The 20,890-nt window shown below is 37.6% G+C and overlaps 1 non-coding gene across 1 annotated transcript; it reads right to left on the reverse strand.

Moving 5' to 3' along the window:
* Nucleotides 1–2,083: 2,083 nt before the first annotated feature.
* LOC145607583 (small nucleolar RNA R71) lies at nucleotides 2,084–2,190 on the reverse strand. The gene has a single exon (XR_014105588.1). It is a non-coding gene; the product is annotated as a small nucleolar RNA R71 (small nucleolar RNA).
* Nucleotides 2,191–20,890: the final 18,700 nt, after the last annotated feature.

The raw sequence follows: 20,890 nt of genomic DNA on the forward strand, positions 1-20,890 counted from the left end.
GACATTTAATGATAATGTATAGTAACCGGTGGGTATTTGGTAAATTTTTTTTAAAAAATTGTTGATATATGGTGGATAAAAAAAATTACTCAGGGATATATGGTGAAAAATGTATTACATTTCTATCTTACTACTACATATTCAAAAATCAATATACAATAATACCTTCTCAATTTTTATATATTCGCAATTCTTCTTTGCAAAACGGGTGAAATATCATGTTAATGATGGAACTCAAAATTTATTGTAAATGTTGTTTTAATGAGCCAAAGATCTCATACCTCGCATTATTGTAAGTAAGAGCTAAAGTTAAAGATGGTGTTGTGTTTCCTATTCAAATATAAAAGAGAAGTCTTATATAAAATTAATAATATCATATCAAAAATGAGAAGAGTAATGTTTCGTTTTCATCTCTTTTCACTGTAGATAGATGACAATAGATACGACCACCATAAATTAAATAGTAGCTTACGGAATAATGCATAATACAACGTTAATAAACAAATTACCAATCTCATATTGTATGGGCATGTAAATATTCCATATGTACAATATTGGTATAAAACGTACGTCAAATTAAATTAACTTTTATACCGAAAGGATTCACTAACATGGGAATTATTGCATAAATTATACGTAACTAAACTCCGTTGGACATCGTATAACTAATTTATTTGCAACAAAGTTGGATCACAATATAAAGTATCTTATTTACGTGACTAATAGTCATAGATGCGTAATAATTAATTGTTAGTTGTAAAAAATAGTACAATGCCTATGGGCCATATAATATTTTTCATTTTGTTAATTCTACTGTAAGTCTATTATATTAAATATCATATTGTATACATCTACTTTTGGCCTTCTGTCCCGACAAGAAGTGCAATGACGATAAATAAAATCATCTTCTTGTTGGATTAAAGTGAAGAATACTTATGGATAACTAGTAAAGCCACAATACACAAAAGACTAGCCCAAATTGAAAAAAAAGCCAAAACAAAAGGTCCAATTAACTAAACCCTATCATAATTAGATTTAATCCCGTGTTTAAACCCTAATAATGACGGATTTAGGAGCGCCTGGGTTAAATCTTAGTGCTGCTGCTGGAAAAGCCGCGCGCATCTCAAAGAGTCGCGCTAGGATGCCGCGCGCAACAAATTCAATTGCGCGTGACACCCAGCGCAACCTTATGAGTTGCGCTGCGGAAAATTCAGAATTATTCAGAATTATATGGAAAATATAAAATCGAATCTTACCATAAAGCCGCGCGCAAGACAATTAGTTGCACTGCACATAGCAGCGGAACTCAATCACTTGCGCTGGGATGCCGCGCGCAACTCATTCTGTTGCGCGTGACACCTGCTGCGGCATAATGCTCGAAACCCTAAACCTAATCATTCCCTATAAATAAAAGCTTAAACAGAGGCTTAAACTGACGGAAATTAACCTAAAACTATGGCGAAATAACTTGTGAAATTGTGCAACCTAGCCCTTCTTGTCCTAAACACTCACCCTTTTGATGTTTAGTTACTACGGTGGAGGTTTCCCAACAAGAAGGAGTCCATAAGTGTTCTAAACGGAGATCTAGCAAAGAGAAGTGGTAAATTCCCGAGCACTTAGTTAAATCACATTTATTTTCTTGTTTAAAAGGACTTTAATTAATTAATTAGTGTTATTTGATCACTTTTAAAATAATTAATTAATGAATTCCACATAGTATCTTGCGTTAAATAAATATTAGAATTGAATTAAATAATTGTTGGTTGATCACTTAAGCCAAGGCGAATCTTGTTTATTTTCTTGTCCTTTTCACGTGTTTAATTAAATAAGAATAACGACATCACGATGTAATTCCTACGTGAATTAATGCTTGTAATTAAAATCAACTAACTTAGTCTTTAGGTGTCAGGTTGCGCGCATATACTGTTTGGTAATGAAATTGTGAAAAAGGAAGAGCTAGTAGAGGCCGTACTAGGGCTAGAATAGCGATTCCTCCCTAAAAGGAAGGATATTTTAGTACCCTCGCTCCCGAAATCATTTCTGGTTTATGTAGCCCACTTTCCGAACTGTAGAGAGAACAACCGTACTACGGAGTGCGATTCAGAACTTTGCCCAAGAAGCCGATGAGTCTTTATATGAGGCTTGGGAGAGGTTCAAAGACTTACAAAGAGAATGCCCTCACCATAATTTAGTGCAATGGCAGTTAATCCAAGCCTTTTATAACGGCATTGGAAATTCCTCTAGAATAATTTTAGATTCTCCAGCTAGTGGGAGATTTATGAATCTTAATGTTGATGATGCAGGTCAGGTTATTAAAGACATGGCGATACACAATTCCGAATATGGGAACCCTAGAGGATTTGCTAACAAGGGGAAGCATAGTGTCGACTCTGTATCCTTTTTGCAAGCTCAACTAACCTCTATTTGCCAAAAATTAGATAATCTGAGCATTGCTAATGTAGCTAATGTTTCTACGATTAATAATAATTCTAATGAGGCTTTCTGTGAAAATTGCGGTATTGTAGGTTATTGGGAGAAAGATTGCAGGAGTTCCGTGGAACAAGTTAATGCCTTCCAAGCTTATAGGTAGAATAACCCATACTCCAACACCTACAATCCTGGGTATCGGAATCATCCATACCTTTCCTACTGGAGCACTAATGTTCAAAATCCACCACCACAAGAACCACAGGTGCCACAGCAACAGCAGCAGAAATATTATCATCCCAATGCTAGCCAAAAGAACCAACCAAAACAACCCTCCTCATCTTCATTCTGACCCTTCTCTGGTGGAAATTAGAGCAATGTTGGTTAATATGCAAAAGCACATGGAGAGTAGAGATGCGACAATTGATCAAATTCTAGCGCATAATAAAATTGTAGATAATCAAATTGCGCAACTCTCTGCTACCCTACAAGCCCGCCAACAGGGAGCTCTGCCGGCACAGCCGACTAGGCCTACGGATCAAGCATTTGCAATTACTCTAAGGAGTGGTTCAAACTATGAAGGGCCCTCTATGCCCAGAGTTGATTAACCTGTTTTGTTAAATAATGCTAATCTTGATTCCGTTAAACCAAACAATGTAAATGATAGCCCTGCAGGGCTAAAGAATAGTACTAACATATCTAATTCTACATTGCACGGTACGACTCCAGAGAAGGTGGCTACTCCAGATAAGATTAATAATGCTCCAAAGCCAATTATCAAACTTCCATTCCCCAATCGTCCATTGAAGACAAACTTGGATAAACAGTTTGGTAAGTTCCTGGAGGTGGTAAAACATTTGAAGGTAACAGTTCCCTTTACTGAATTAATCACACAAATCCCCTCGTATGCAAAATTTATGAAAGAAATTTTGACGAGGAAAAGGTCTATTAGTGAGGTAGAGACAATAGCTTTCACTGCAGAGTGTAGTGTCGTACTTCAAAATAAGTCTCCACCTAAATTAAAAGATCCGGGTAGTTTTTCTATCCTTTGTTATATTGGAAATCTCTTGATTGATAATGCATTATGTGATTTGGGTGCAAGTGTTAGCGTCATGCCATTATCTGTGTGTTCTAAGTTTAACATGGGTAAATTAAAAGCTACCAATATAACTCTACAAATGGCCGACCGTTCTTTCAAATACCTCTTTGGTGTTTTAGAGGATGTCCCCGTTAGAGTAGGTAAATTTTATATACCTGTAGATTTTGTTGTTCTTGATATGGCTGAGGATATGCAAACCCCAATTATTTTGGGTAGACCAATCCTTAACACTGCAGGAGCAGTCATAGATGTAAGAAGTGGTAAGTTAACATTATTAGTAGGGGATGATAAAGTTGTTTTTAATCTGAATAATGCACCTAAAAGCTCCATGACTGAGGAGAAATGTTTCAGTGTTAATGTGGTTGAAAATTATTCTAACAAGCCCCAAGCTCTTAAAAAAGATCCCTTGGAGGCGGTATCTTGTGTTGCATCCTTTTCAGATGAGATAGACAAATGGCAAAAGGAAGTTGATGCAATATAAAGAGAGCTTTACACTATTGGTCTTGGCTTCGGGGATGAACAGGTGGAACCGATCGAGCAAGTTGTGCGAATCGAGCCTACGGTAAGTGTTCCGCCAGATCGAGTTGCAAGTGTTGAACGCAATGACCATTTGAAGCAACCTTCGATCGAACAAGGATTTTTAGTGCGTAGCATTGAAGATCCCCCAGTCCAAGTCAAGGAGGATCCACCAGATAAGGTGATTTGGCGTCCCACAGGGTATGTCAGGAAGCCGCATCGCAGCCTGAACACCGCTAGACCGGGTGAGAAACCACCCGATCAAGCATTAGGCCAAGGGTCCTAGATAATGTACTTGGTAAGAAGGTCGTGCGGGACCTAGATAAACCAGCGCTTAGCGGGAGGCAACCCGTATTTTTAATGCTTTTTAGACTAGTTTTTCTTTCCTTTTTCTTATGAGAGGAGAGATGAGGGAATTTATTGAGTTTTATGAGTGTTTGTACATGTTTGAAGGAAAAGAGTTAGAAAGTTTTTGGAGAAAAGAAGAAAATAGTAATTAGACGATTTAGCCTCGGGCCCGATCGGGCGTAGCTCGCCTGACCGGGCGCGAGATCAAGTGTCTAAAAATAAGTAATTTCGCCCGAACGGGCGAGTGGCGCCCGACCGGGCGCGAAACTCGTCGTATACGGACTAAATTGTCCGCCCGATCGGGCAAGCCTCGCCCGACCGGGCGCGAGAAGGGCGAAATTTTGGAGCTACAGATCGCCCGATCGGGCGAAGGGCGCCTGACCAGGCGTGAGACCAGGAGAAAATCGGATCATTAGATCGCCCGACCGGGCGAAGCCCGCCCGACCGGGCGCGAGAACCTACGCGCAAAAAAACTCCAGATCGCCCGACCGGGCACGCGTCCGTCCGCCCTTTTCTTCTTCTTTTTTTCCTTCTTTCTTGCTTCATTTCTTCTTACCTTCATAACTTTCTCTCTGTAAAACTCAAATTCTCTCTACCTTCTCTCTAAGATTTCTCCTCTATTTCTCATCCAAATTCAAAACTCTTTACATATTTGTGATCCTCTCTTCATCTTCTACAATCCCATATAAAAATTTTTCAAATTTAATTCAATAAATTTTAAAACCCATTTCCTAACATGGCTTCAAAGAGGGCTAGGTCCATTTTCGGTAGGAGCTCCAGTTCGAGGGAGGAATACGACCTAGACTTGCAACTTCCGTACTGGCCGACGATCCGGATTGCGAGTCGAGAGCAAAAGGAGCGGCTAGAGCACTTAATCGGTCGTGAGGTAATTCCTTCTCGGTGGCTACACTGCCCTACCCTAGAATAATTTGGTTTGTATGATTTTGTAAAACGATTTTTGAATGACATTGGCATGAGAAAATTTATTGATATGTACTATCCTACTTCTCGAGAACTTACTTGTGAATTCCTGTCTACTTTCCATGTTGTTAGTAGTAGAAATGGGCCAAATTTATTTTTCAGGTTGAACAATAGAAATATTAGATTAACTTTTGTAGAATTTTGTAAAATTTTTGAATTAAATTATGAATTATCTCACCAATGGCATGCGGACTATAAAATGGGTGACATATATAATGCTTTGACTGGTTTGCCTACCCCCGACCCCTAACATGCTAGTACCAAACTTATTCACTACCCTGTCCCAAAAATCTAGCAAAGATTTGAGGGTTTGTGTTTTTTAGGTAGGGCCGAGCCCCATAATGCCCAATCTAACGAACTAGCTGTTATAGGACACTATGTGTATGGGTACGGGAAATTGAACATAGGTAGGTTTATAATTCACCATTTGAGTAGGCATGCCACGGCCAGCACCACATCCAAGACCCCTATCCGTTTAGGTGGCCTTATCTCTCGAATAGTAGTGAAAAAGGCCGGTTTTGTAGTGGACGGACCCCACCAGCTGACCAAATGTGGATCAGATACCTATATGACTGCTAGGTATTTTGAGGAGTTGTGGTGGGTTAGACCGGATAGCGAGCAGACACCCTTTTGGTGTATTCGGACTGGGAGCGAGCAACCTTTGCCCATTTTTCCCCTACCCAGTCCTGACTTGACCGCCTTTCCCCCAGGGCAACCTTCTTACACTTATGATGTTTTAGTTGCCAACGCTAGGGGGCAGGCACCACCACCACCAGTTCCACCACTCTAGCCTCAGCCCGAGATGGCTTTCTCTCCACCTCGTATGTGCCACTCCGTCCCTCATGTTGACTTTAACCCAGTTTGGGATCTTCAGAGTATAGGTCAGGCCTTAGGACGTATCGAGCATTTCTATACTGACCTTAGGAGGATGGTAGGCTCCTTACACCAGAGGTTAGGTTACCTAGAGAGGAACCAAGGTAGAGCTCTCTACCCTATGTACGATGATTATGCTCGTCGGGGCAACATTCCCGACGACGCTATTCACCCTGACTGGTTTCAGCCTCCACCCCAGGGATACGATAGAGATCCCACTGCCCGTGGTATTTACACTGACTATTCTTCTTTCTTCGGGTACGGCCAGGACATTCCTTTCGGAGGACCGGCGGGGGGGGGGGGGGGGGGGTTTCAAGCTGATTATTTTGGTGGTAGCTCTTCTGGTGCAGGTGGTGCAAGTGGTAGTGGAGGTGCAGGTTTTGGCTCGATGGATGAGGATGATCAGGACTAGCTATGTTGGGCTAGTTCCCGAGCCAATGAGGACATTGTCTGATTCTGGCTTGGGGGAGATTTTGATTTGGTACATTTCTTTTTCTCTTTTCTTTTATTTTTGGTGTGTTTTCTTAGGTTAGATTTCTTTCTTTCTAGGTTAGTTTTATTGCTTTCTTATATATGAAAAAATACAAAAAAAAATTGAAAAATAAAAAATCTAAAAATACGTTCCAATGAATTATAAATTATGCTTCCCTGTGCCCCTTACTTGAGAAAATTGTTTTGATTCTTGGTATTTGATGATAGGCATTGTGAATTAGTTTATCATGATTTGATGTTTGATTGCCTTGAAACCTTAATATGCGTCAATTTTGTCTAACTACTTGTGAATATAGTGCTTGACTAGTTGATTTGGTAAGGAATGTGTGATAGTTCCATAGTTCCTGGTATGTCAATGAATTTGAGTATTGGTTTGCAACTATTAGTAATATTTATATGATTCATTATTATGCACATTGTGGAGGATGAAGGCATTTGTTCTTTTAGGTAGCCTCCAGATATTGTAGATACATTTGTTCCCTTCTTGCTACCCATGTTGTTGCCTTGACTTCTTGTTGTTTATTAGCCATATTACAAGCCTCTTTTTCCCCATTGGTTACTAGTCCCAAGCTTGGCTTGGGGGAACTATTAGTGAGTGAGGCGAGGGAGTTTGTAGTGTGCTTATTATTTACACAATTTGGGTGGGATTTGAGAAGTTGTTTTGTTGTTGATCATGTTTATTTTTGATGAGTTTGAGAGTCATATTTTCTTGAAAAAAATAAACCACGATAGTATGAAAAAAAAAAAAGAGAAGTTCAAGAAAAAAAAATGTGAAAAAATAAGTGAACTTCGAAAGAAAATAAAATGTTCAAATGTTCTAGTTGGATGTTGATCAAAGAAAAATAATTTTGAGCCTCAATGAAAAAATATTCAAGTTTGAAAATAAAGTTTGTTTATTCACTCTACTTCTTAATTATTATATCTTATGAGTGAAATTGTAAGAGTTGGGTTTATTTATTATGATTGGAGTATATTTGGTTGATGTTAGAGTTGGTTACGTAGGAAATGTATGATCATTATTTATTTTGATCGTGGGTTTTATTAGGATATGGCTCCTTTAAGCATTGCTTTTCTCTCACTTATTCTCAAATTTATCCTACCCTTTACCCTAGCCTTACATTACAAGCTTTAAAGACCTTATGACCTTTGTGCATAGAATTGTATGAATGTGAAAGTGTTGTTTACCAATGCAAGTTATGATTTGGCATATTTTGAGTCGACTAGTAGGATTGAGCGTTCATTGTTTTATACACACGAGAGTGTGAGTTGGGAGGGCATTGTTCACATAAAGGGGTTGGATGAAGAGCGATCGAGTACGTCTTTTACGTGCCACAAAAATGAGAGTTGAGTGCGTGAGCACTAGTCTTGAATTCTATATGCTCTTGTGGTTTGCTCTGTTTGACAATTGTTAGGGAAGATTGGTAATTAGATGGATTTGATTGGTTGATTTTGAAGCACGTTCATTTGATCTACCCTGGATCGTTTGTGCTTGATTTTTACTTTTGGGGTGAAGCATATTTATTGATTCATTGATGAGATCTTTGCTTAGGGACAAGCAAACGTTTGGCTTGGGGGAGTTTGATGTGCCTATTTTATATAGTATTTTATCCCCGTCCCTTGGTCATAATTAGTAGTGTTTTTGGCTCTTTAGAGCCACTTTTATTACTAATTGGTGTTTTCTAGTGTTTTCGTAGATTTGGTTGACTTTTGCAGGGATTTATGCTTTTGGAGTATTTTCCCGAGATATTTTAGAGCAAACACAAACATTGGAGAAGCACGACCAGATTCTATAGCCCAGGGCCGGTTAGAGCCGTCGAACCAGTGATTAAGGGCTTGGTATAGGTGATACCGAGGTATTTGGACCGAGTATTCAAGACCGGAAGAGGAAACCCAGATTGGCCTGAAGAATTGGAGCCCAATCGTAGTCCAAATAGTGGCCCAAGTGAGCCGCCCGGCCGGGCGGGAGAAGCTTAGGCTGGCGCCCGGAGGCGCGCCCAGCCGGGCGGGAGAAGCTAAGGTTGGCGCCTGGTGAAGCGCCCGGCCGGGCGCGAGATTAGTATTGAGAAGTAAAAAGGCGCGCGCGATCGGGCGGTGACTCGCCCGATCGGGCGCGTGTATTCATTAAGGGATGATTATAGTCGTTTTAGTTTGTTTTAGTTGAGGATTTGTACGGAGTATAAATACTCCTCCGTAATACGATTTTAGCTCTCTCTCTTCTTTTCCTTTTACTCTTTCTTTACTCTCTTAATTGTTCTCTTATATTTTCTCTCTCTTAAACCTTTGTTCTTAATCTACTCTTAATTCCAGATTTATTTTGGTAACTATTTCTCTTCTCTTAATCTTAGTTGTTTATTTACTTCTTTTATCATGATTTGTTTTACTGCTTTGATTAGTTTAACTTCTTCTATTATGTATGAGTAGTTTTCATTCTAGGGTTTATGGGGATCCATGAATAATATGAAGGGGTAATTTATTATTGTTAATTATCAACGCTAGATTAATTTCCTATTGATTGGTTTAATGCTCTGTGACTAGATTAGGCCTGATCTTTTATGCATGAGTTTAAGAATATTGATTCGAGATTCGACATATGAGAATTGATGTTTAGGTCTAGTTTCAATAGGCAGGTTAATTTATAAATGGTTAAGTCGAGATTCGAAAGTTGAGATTTAATACCGGTAAATTAATTGTGTGATTGTAATCCGTAGCGAAAGCCCTTTATGATCTGATTAATGTATGCATTGATGAATGATTATTATGTTTTACCCTAGAATATTATTTATTGGTGAACCTACGCCCTAGATCCTTTATATATTATTTTCTCCCTATTCTTAATCTTCGTAGTTTAGTTTCATATTCAAATTCACATATTGGTTACTTTATAATTTAGATTAGTTTAGTTAATTAGGAATAGAAAGATCCGTTTCTCTGTGGATTCGACCCTACTTCCCTATCTACATTAGTTAGAAGATTTAGGAATTACTTTTGATTAGGGGATACGACTTTACCCTATCAGCGACCCCTCCCAGCGCAAGTGATTTCTCAAAAAACGAATTGACTCGTCCGAAAAATATCTTCATTGAAGAATTGTTAAGGGCGATGTTATCCGTTTGAATATATTTTGCGTCTTTTTTCTTTTTTTTTTCTTCTTTTAAACAAGCGTATCGATTTACTTATCCTTTCATACTCCTTTAGGGCCGGTTTTCAAGCTTGGGAAAGAGGACCCCCGGCCACTCGCATTCTACGTTTACCACCCAAAGATCAACCCCTTTCAAACCAATTTTCTTCGAAAACTAATCCTAGTCCAACAACAATGCCAACCATCGAGGAACTTCAACAAGAGATTCTTCGTTTGAGAGACAAAAAGGCTCAAGAGGCCGAGGAGAGAAGAATTAAGAAAATAGAAAATGCTGAAAAGAAAAAAAACTAAAACTTTAGCCTTACAAGAAAAGATGGAACAATTATCCATCAAAGAAAAGTCGTTGGAGAAACTAGTTCTTTGTTCTACAATGGGGAACAAGTATTTTGACGTAGAAAAGTTTGCTCCTCCTCCAGGACTTGCTTTACCAGAAAAGTTTGTAGCTACGGACTTTCTAATATTTAAGGTGGCTAATAATCAACAAAATCATTTAATGTTTTTTACTGGCACTATGGCACTAAAGGGAGTTGATCCTAAGCTTTATGCTTTGAATTTCCCTTTATCCCTAGACCCAACCGCGAGAGAGTGGTACTATGGGCTAGATTTAAAATTCAAAGTAACATGGGAAGATGTAGTTTCGACTTTCATTACCGAATATGAGAGTAACACGTAGAGTTCAAGTCAACTTTATATGAACTCGAGATGCTTAAGCAAGGCGACGATGAAGGTTTCCTTGCTTTCTATGGTAGATGGCGAGAAAAGGCGGCCTACCTTGACCAAAGGCCTCCTGAACTAAAGTTAGTACAAAAATTCATTGACAACTATCATGAAAAGTACAACAAACATCTACGTTACCTTTGTCTAGACACTTTTCAAAAGGTCTATTCTGTGGCTACTAGGATTGAAGATGATCTTGCTAAAAAAAAGCGAGCAAACCTCATCATCATCATCATCAACCTAAGAATAACTACAAGAAGGGGAATGATAATGCATCATCCTTTATTAATGTATTTGCGACTTCCACGCAATACAATAACACAAATCGATATGATGACCTTAGAAAAAGATGGACAAAAGAAAGAAAATTTACTTCTTTTTTTTGTAAGCTATAAAGAATTGTTAGAAAAATTAAATAAAAAAGGCTTACTTGCGCCAACAGGGCCAACACCACCCACCCCACTAGAAAGGAGATTTCCTCAATGGAATGGTAGTGCTTATTGTGCAAATCATAGAGGCGTTGGACATGATACTGAACGTTGCTATGTTTTAAAGAACAAAATACAAGATTTAGTAGACGATGGGAGAATTCCCACGCCTAAACTTAACAATAATGCATCCCCCTTAGGGGTGTTTCACATCAATGAGGACCATATGGGAAGTGATACGTTCAATCCTTTGAACCATATCACACCTATAGGAGAACCTCTATCCACAATACTCATAGGGGCAACTAATGAAGTATGTGGACTATGGGACGACGACTTTCAAGACTTATATGTCTCTAAGTATGATGTCGTCCCACCTCCATGTTGTCTACAAAATGAAACAAATGGAGCGCTTTATTGGGATCATTTCTTGGGGAAATCGCAAGATTTATCGAATCTCTCCTTGGATGAACAATGGCATCAAGCACAACTCATGGAACATCTTGAAATGGAGGCCTATCCAAATCCTCTAGAAATAACAAATGAACTCATAAAATCAAATAAAACCGGATAATTATATGATGAAAAAATCTCTTAAACAAATGAACTTATAGCATAAATGAACATTAATCAGATTAATACAAATAATTACTAAAATTGAAGAAACTAAATACAAAAAACCAAGTAAATTACATAAATTCACTACGTGAAAAAACAAATTTGGCACCGGTTCAAACCCGGCATAAGGCACCGGTTTGAACCGGTGCCAATGTGGGGGGTGCCAAAAACCCAATTTTTAGCACCGGTTCAAAACCGGTGCCATATGGTCAAATAGGCACCGGTTAACCGGTGCCATAACTTCTCTTTTTTTTTTTTTTTTTTGGGAATTAAAGAGAATTGGCACCGGTTAACCAGTGCCAATTCATGTATTTTTTTAATTTATTTTTTAGTTTGCTTTATACACATACACACATTTTATCCACTTAAATGAAATGAATATTGATTAAAATTGATCATTAAATAAGAAATATAATCAGAAACATATAACAAGCTTGAATACGAAATATATTGATGATTAAATTGTTATTTTACAATACAAAAAAATAAAATAAATTACAACATCAAAATCCAGAAAAAAAAATTATATCATTGAAGAAAAAAAAATTACACATCAAAGAAAAAAAAAATTACAACATTGAAATCAAAATTCCAAAAGCAACACCTTGATTCTTCGCCTGCATCAATTAAAACACCGACATTAATAAACTCACAGTAAACTAAAATTACGAAAATTAAGATTCAAACCCAGAAAAAAATTGAAATTCAAACCCAGAAAAAAAAATAAAGATTCAAACCTAGAAAAAAAATTAAGATTCAAACCTAGAAAAAAAAAAGATTCAAACCCAGAAAAAAAAATTGAAATCGCAAAAAAATTAAATCGAAAAATACCCAGAAATAAAAAAACCCAGAAATGGAAATAAATTGAAATCGAAAAAAATTTGAAATCGAAAAACCCAGATAAAAAATAAAAATTAAAAAACCTAGAAATCGAAAAACAAAAAAATAAAATCGAAAACAAAATATATTAAAATCGAATAAACAAAAACAAAAATTGAAAAAAAATTCAAAATCAAACATAAGAAAAAAAATATTACAGAAATCGAAAAATAAAATATCAAAATCGAAAACAAAACATATTAAAATCGAATAAACAAAAATCGAAAAAAAAATCAAAATTGAAAACGGATAAAAAATAACCCAGAAATCGAAAAACAAAAAATCAAAATCGAAAACAAAATGTATTACAATCAAAATCAAAAACAAAATGTATTAAAATCAAAATCGAAAAAAATAAATCAAAATCAAACCGGTTCGTGGTGTTGCATGTGCTCGTGGTGGTCTCCGTGGTGGTGTTCGTGGTGGTCTTCGTGGTGGGCTTGAAGGAGAAGGAAAAGGAGACGTGGTAGAGAAAGGGATGGAGGAGGAGATGAGAAAATCTGGTGAATGATGAGCGAAAGAGGAGGAGATGAGTGGTGAATGATGAGCGAAAGAGGAGGAGAGGAGAAGAGGAGAGAGAAAGAGAAGGAGAGAAGAGGAGGGAGAAGCGGCGAGATGAGTGTAGGGTTTGGGGGGGTTATATATGGGAGGGGTTTTTTTTTTAATTATAATAATGTTAAACCGGTTTTTTTTTTTAATTGAGGAGCGGTTCAATTGGCACCGGTTCAAACTGGTGCCCTTTTAGTTTTTGGCACTGGTTTGGTCTGAACCGGTGCCTTTTATATATGTGTAAAATGGCGCCCAAATTTGGGCCGGTTTAGGGCACCGGTTTGGCCTGAACCGGTGCCTTTATGGGGGTGCCTTATTGTATTTTTCTACTAGTGATTGAAGAAACAAAACGCATAAAAACACAAAAAAATTAAGTAAAGAGAATAAAATTAACAAGTTAATTACCTTAAGAATGTTGAGATGAAGATTCACGATCTTCTGTCAACGATTTAATTTGAAAAAAAAAAAGGAAAATAAGAGAGAGAAAAGAGAGGAGAGAGAAAGAGAATTGAGTGAAAGTGAAAGAAGAAATGAAATTGTCGTGAGTGAGGGCTGTGAGGTAAGAAACACTATTAGGGTTTCATGTTGTCATTAGATAGTTTGGGCTTGGCCCATTTTTTATAAAAATGTAGTAATTAGAAAAAGGAGAGACCATTTTTTGTAAATAGATGGTCTCTCTCTTTTATTTATTTATTTATTTAAAAAAATAAGAGACCACTTATCCTAAATAAATGGTCTCTTTTTTAATTTATTTAATTAAAAAGAAGGAGAGGCCACTTATTTAAAATAGATGGTCTTTGATACATTTTCATCTCTCTAAGATTATACATAAGAGACTATTTATTTGAAATATATGGTCTCTTGAATCCAAGAGACCATATATTTGTTTAAATGGTCTCTAACTTAAGGTCTCTTTGAGCATTTTTGTAGTAGTGTGAGTCCTACAACTAACCCAAATGAGATAGATCATTTAACTCGTTCGGGGCGAATCTACCAAGCACCACCACCAAATGGATCTTTGACCACACAAAATCCAATACCACCTCTACTTAAGGTGGAAGATCCATTGGTCAAACAACTTCGCCAATCCAAGGCGAATGTTAGCATTTGGGAACTCCTAAGTACTTCTAAATAACATAGGAATTCTCTCATGAACGCTCTAACGGCTTTGTCTGTAAGCAAAGACACAATCCCTCAGGTCTCGTTAGCTTGCTTACTAGCGAGAAATCCGATAAATCAATCATTTTTACTAATGATGATTTGCCTTCAAAAGACACTACCCACAATAATGCATTATACTTAACTGTGGATGCAAGGGATACAACATCCCTCTAACTTTGGTAGACAATGGGTCGGCGGTAAATGTATGCCCAATACCAACGGCAAAATACTTGGGCCTAAATCCAGAAAAAGACTTTCAATCAACAACGCAAAGCATTAGGGCCTATGACAATTCGAGAAGATCGGTGTGTGGAACTGTTAAGCTACCAATTACCACATGCCCAATTCAAAAGATGGTTGAATTCCATGTTATGGACATAAAACCTACATTCAACCTTTTACTTGGACGTCCTTGGATACATGAGCTTGGTGCAATACCATCCTCACTTCATAAAATTCTTAGGTTGAACTATCAAGGGCTTCCTATGACTATACATGCTTCTCCACTCAAAATAGCAATAAATGATCAATCATTCTTACAAATAAACCACAATAATGATGAAGAGGACATGTGGGGATTCGCCGTGGAGCCATGACAAGAGGAAAATGTATGTCGTTATCTACCCTTCCCCCAAGTCAAACTAAATTTGTAAACACCTAACCAACCTTATATGAATATAGGGTAAGTTAAGGGTCGATCCCTAGGGAATGCAATGATGAAAACTAGAGTCTAGGTCAAGCTACCTCGAAGATGGAGTTGAGATTATGGTTGGAACTATGGAAAACTAAAACAAGTCTAATCAAGTAAATCAAAGGTCTAAACACTAGGGATATGGGTTCCACATGCAAGTTCAATGATAATGCTAGTTTAGAGCTCAAACAATTAATTCAAGTATTGCAATGGAAAAACAATAGTAGAAATCAAGAGAGTTCAAATGCTATCTCCTATAGGCCAATCTAGGTGTCACTATGAAAGGCAAATCAAGAAGAATCACAAGCAAACCTAATCAATTAGAGCAACTTTCAAATCAATTGTTCATGTCATTAAGAGTTGCAATGCAATCTAGATTAATCTTATAAGTTGATCACTCCTAGTCTAATCAATCACATGCAAAACTATGTCAACCAATTTAATTGCAACAAATCAATCAATCAAAGAGCATCAACTAGCAATTTCATTAATCAAACATGCTTCCCCCTTTCCCTAGCAACTAATCTACTCACTAATCATGGTGAAATTCAAAAACAAATAACTAGAAATTGCATTGATCATCATTCTATATCAAAATCTAAGAGAAATCAAAATATTCAACAATATCAAACTAAAATCCAAAGAAAAACAAGCAACAATCATAAATCAAATAGCAAGTAAGTAAGAGATGAAAGAAGGAAGAGATTCTCACTAATATTGATGATTGAAAATGAAGAAATCCAAATTTGATTGATCAAATGTTTAGTTACAAATCCAAAACCAAGAACTTCTCTCTAACTTCTCTCTAAATTCTCTCTCTAAAACTAAGCTAGTGAAAAATTATCAAAAAGTTGGTTTTAAAAAGGAATTACAATTCTATTTATAAGTAAAGAAGAAACCGGCAAATCCCGCGCCCTCTCCCGATGAACCCGCGGCCGCGGAGAAATGGGTACGGAACCCTCCGCGGGCTTTCGGAGCAACACCCGCGACCGCGACAGGATAAACCCGCGCCCGCGGCTAATCCCCTGCTCCCAAAACTCAATCAGGGGGCCGCGGTCTCTCTGAGATGGAGCGCCCTCTCTAGATTTCCCGCGCCCGTGGAGAGCCCGCGGGGCAACCGTGGGAAGCTCCTGCCAAAATTTGGCAATTTGTGCTTCTTGAGCCCGCGCCCGCGGCTCCACTGACCCGCGCCCGCGGCCTGCTGGAAATACCTTGGAGACTTCTCCGAGGCCTCTCCGAGGCCTCTCCAAGGCCTCTCTAAGCCCTCTCTAGCCAAATGCTTCTTCCTTACTTGGTCATTAAGGTCCCAACTTGATTCCTTTGCAAAGATGATTCTCCAAATACCTACACAAGCAAACAAAGAAAGGAAATAAAAGGGAAAAAGAGCCAAATAAAAGGAAAACACGAGAACTATAAAGAAAAGAGGAGAAAGAGAAACTAAAGGAAAAAGGACCAAAAAAAAGAGAAGAAAGCATGAAAAAGGGAAAGAAATAACCCTAAAAGACTACCCTATGAGTGCCATAAATGACACTTATCAAGCCAATCTTCACAATTGAAATGGAAGAAGACTTTGAAGAACCATTCAAGCTTGATCCATATTCCACTTGGATAGTAAATAACATCTTACTCAAGAGTAGTTACTTTTCTGGGATGCCATTGGGAATAGGAATTAAGAAATCTCTTTAACTTCCTATCCCAAAGAAAAGCTTCTCCTTTGGATTGGGATATAAACCATCCAAAGAAGAATTGGAGTCTCACAATGCAAAAAACAAAGCATGTAGAGAAAATAGTAAGAAAGGGATAATCACTTTGCTCCCATCCTACCAACAAACCCTTCATAGACAATTCATTAGGGAGGGAGAAGATTACCCATGCTGCGACTTTCTAGAACCATTAGTTTTGGAAGGAATCAAGAAGCCTGGATTTGAAAGATTTCATGATTGCTACTTCTTGGAGGACGATCTTAGTATTATTAAATCAAAACACCCAATTCCAGGGTGCTATGATGGGCAAGCATTTAACTTGCTATTTGGACTAGAGAAAAATCATGTCGCTACAATGACCAATCAAAATGCCATTTAAGATAAAGCTTTTGACCCAACCTCGTTGATCACCCTTTCAAAGAAACTTTTGAGCATGGATGGAGGAAATCTTTCAAATGGACCAATAACAAAGGCGATAAACTGGAAATCGTCACAGGCAAAGGGAAGATGTTTGAAGAATCGGACGATGAATCTATTGTAGACTCTAGGGAAGTTGAAAATTTAGGCCTTGTGGCCATTACTGAGTCTTTATTTTCTAGGACTAAGGACAAAGATCCCAAAAAGGATTCTTCTCTTGATGTACATTCTTTTGATTTTAATAATATGAGCTCTAATTATGAGTATATGTCTTCTCTTGAATCTTTCGAATGCTATAACAATCAAACTAATGAAGATGATAACATTAATAAATTGGTTGAACTAATGAATGAACAAGAACAAAAGAACCCCATTGTTGAAGAAACTGAAATAGTTAATATAGGAACTAACGAAAATAAAAGAGAAGTCAAAATTGGCTTAACTCTAAATCCGGAAGAGCGATCGACCCTCATATCGACGCTCAAAGAATTCGAAGACGTGTTTGCTTGGTCATACAAGGACATGCCTGGAATAGATAGTGAAATCGCGGAACATACCATTCCCTTGAACCCTATTTCTAAACCAGTAAAACAAAAACATCGACGAATGAAACCTGATGTCGCATTAAAAATAAAAGAAGAAGTACAAAAACAGTTGGACGCCGGTTTTATTCGCGTATGTAATTACCCAGAATGGGTAGCGAACATCGTCTCAGTCCCCATAAAGGATGGACGAGTTCGCATGTGTGTTGACTTTGGGATCTTAATAAAGCTATCCCTAAAGAAGATTTTCCTCTACCACATATTGATATATTGGTGGATAACACGGCTGAACATGCGATGTTATCCTTTATGGATGGATACGCAGGTTACAACCAAATTTTAACGGCAAAAGAAGACGAAGAAAAGACATTCTTTATTACATCTTGGGGTACGTATTGCTACACAATCATGTAATTTGGTTTAAAAAATGCAGGAGCTACGTACCAAAGAACGGCTACGACTCTCTTGCATGATATGATGCTTAAAGAAATAGAAGTGTACGTGGATGATATGATTGTAAAGTCCAAAGACAGAATGGGACATATAAAAGCTTAAGAATACAAAATGCGCCTTCGGAGTAACTTCAAGCAAGTTACTCGGATACGTAGTAAGCACACGTGGCATCGAGATCGATCCCTCTAAAATAAAGGCAATTGTTGACATTCCTCCCCTTCAAACAGAAAAAGAAATTAGGGGATTCCTTGGCAAACTACAATATATTAGTCGATTATTAACAAATTGACTATGAATTGTGAGCCAATATTTAAAAAATTGAAAAAAGAGTTGAAACACGAATGGAAAGATCAATGCCAAAAGGCCTTCGAGAAAATCAAAGATTATCTCAAAAGTCTACTAATTTTTGCACCACCAGTACCCAAACTACCTCTTAGGCTATACGTTACGGTTACAGACACAGCCACAGGCGCCATGTTAGCACAAGAGGTAGAAAAAGTCGAACGTGCAATATACTACATAACTAAAAAATTCATCCAATATGAAACAAAATATAGCACCTTGGTAAAGACAAGCCTAGCATTAGTGTGGGCAACCAAAAAGTTACGACATTATATGTTACCACACACTACCCATGTCATTTCTCAACAAAATTCGATAAAGTATTTGTTTGAACAACCACCCATACAAGGAAGGATATCTAAATGGCTGGTAATGTCGGCCGAATTTGAGCTAAAATATATTCTTGAAAAATAAAAGAAGGAAAAGTAATTTCCGACTTTCTTGCACAACATCCAATTCAAACAAGTCGTGCAGAAGCTACTCATCTTCCGGATGAAGAGATTCTCATGACATAAGATGACAAATGGGTAATGTACTTCGACGGTGCGTCCAATCAAAAAGGATGTGTTGTAGGAGTGTTACTCATAAGTCCAGAGGGAGCACATACTCCAATCTCTGTTAAATTAGACTTTGAGGTTTCTAATAATGCCACAGAATGTGAAGCGTGCATTATTGGATTAGAAGCAGCGGCTAGCATAGGTGTGCAAAAATTAGAGGTATATGGAGACTCCAATTTGATTATAAATCATATACTAAAAAAATGGAAAATAAAGAACTCCACAATGATATTATACCAAGCACACCTAGAGCAACTCATCGAGCATTTTAAACATATTGATTTTAAATATCTCCCAAGTAATGACAATAAATTTGCCGATACGCTAGCAAAATTAGCCTCAATGATCAACATTCCAGATCACTTAAATATGATGCCATTATGCGTTGATAGAAGAAAAGAACTAGCGTATTGCAACGTAATAGAGGAAATAAATGACATTGAAGGAGACAATCCTTGGTATGATCATATCCTCCAATATATTACTCATGGCACATATCCCGAAAATACATCATCGAAAGACTAACGAGCCTTACGAACACTTACGGCCCAATATGGTCTAGTAAATGGTCAATTATGCAAAAAAGGACCTGATGGTCAAAGTTTATTATGTATAGGCCAACCGGAAGCCACATGCCTTATGGAAAATACTCACAAAGGTGTTTGTGATCCTCACATGAATGGAAAAATGCTTTCAAAAATAATTTCACGACATGGGTACTATTGGTCCACTATGGAACATGATTGCATACAATATGTTAAAAAATATCCAGAGTGCCAAATGTTCGGTAATTACAACACCTTCCACCTTCCACCATCCGAACTATACAATCTCACTTCCCCTTGGCCTTTCTCGACTTGGGGAATCGACATAATTGGAAATGTCTCTCCAATAAGAACAGGAGAGCATGAGTACGTATTAGTAGCCATTGATTACTTCACTAAGTGGATTGAGGTTGCTTCTTACGTGAATATCACTTCTAAACATGTCGCCAAGTTTCTCGAACGAAACATATTTTGTAGATATGGAGTTCCATATGAACTAATTAGTGATCAGGGATCTTAATTCAAAGCTGAAGTCGAGACCCTCTTAACTCGTAATAAAGTAAAACATCATCACACATCCCCAAACAAACCTCAAATGAATGGAGCTGTAGAGTCGGCAAATAAAAATATAACAGTCATCATTAAGAAAATGGCAGAAAATTGTAAAGACTGGCCGAATAAACTACACTTCGCATTATGGGGTTATAGAACATCTATACGAACATCAATAGGAGTAACTCCACACTCCTTAGTTTTTGGAATGGACGCAGTTCAACCAGTCGAACTGGAAATACCATCCCTACGCATCGTACTTTAAAGTAAGCTACCGGAAGCTGAATAGGTAAGAGTAAGGTATGAAGAGCTTTTATTCCTCGATGAACGATGATTAAGAGCTTTGCATCATGTACAAGTCTACTAAAGGCGCATTGCGCATCATTTTAATAAAAGAGTAAAACCTAGAAATATAAAAGAAGGTGACTTTGTACTAAAGGAGGTTAGGGGTCCACCAACAGATCCAAGAGGGAAATTCAAACCTAATTGGATAGGTCCCTACCGCATAATTGAAATCCTATCAGGAGGAGCCGTCAGATTAATGGATATTAGAGGAGATAAAATTCGCCAATTAATAAACATTGATCGCCTTAAGAAATGTTACATATGAAATTCGGATAAAACTCGTTCACTCATATAACCAATTTTAATTAGTCATCAATTGAAAGATTCTAAGTATTATGCATTTTACCGAATAACACGGTAAAAAACATAACACTTTGGGGGTAATTTAGAAATAATAAACCGTTCTAAGTGTTCAAATTTTTTTGAACATCACGAAAAAATCTTCACACTTGGGGGGTAATAATACGGAATTTTAAAAAAAATTTCTCTAGACATCGTAGCACAGGTGTCACGCTC

This window comes from Chenopodium album, chromosome 2 (assembly GCF_948465745.1).
Source record: "Chenopodium album chromosome 2, dcCheAlbu1.1, whole genome shotgun sequence".
In the NCBI taxonomy this organism is placed as follows: domain Eukaryota; kingdom Viridiplantae; phylum Streptophyta; class Magnoliopsida; order Caryophyllales; family Amaranthaceae; genus Chenopodium; species Chenopodium album.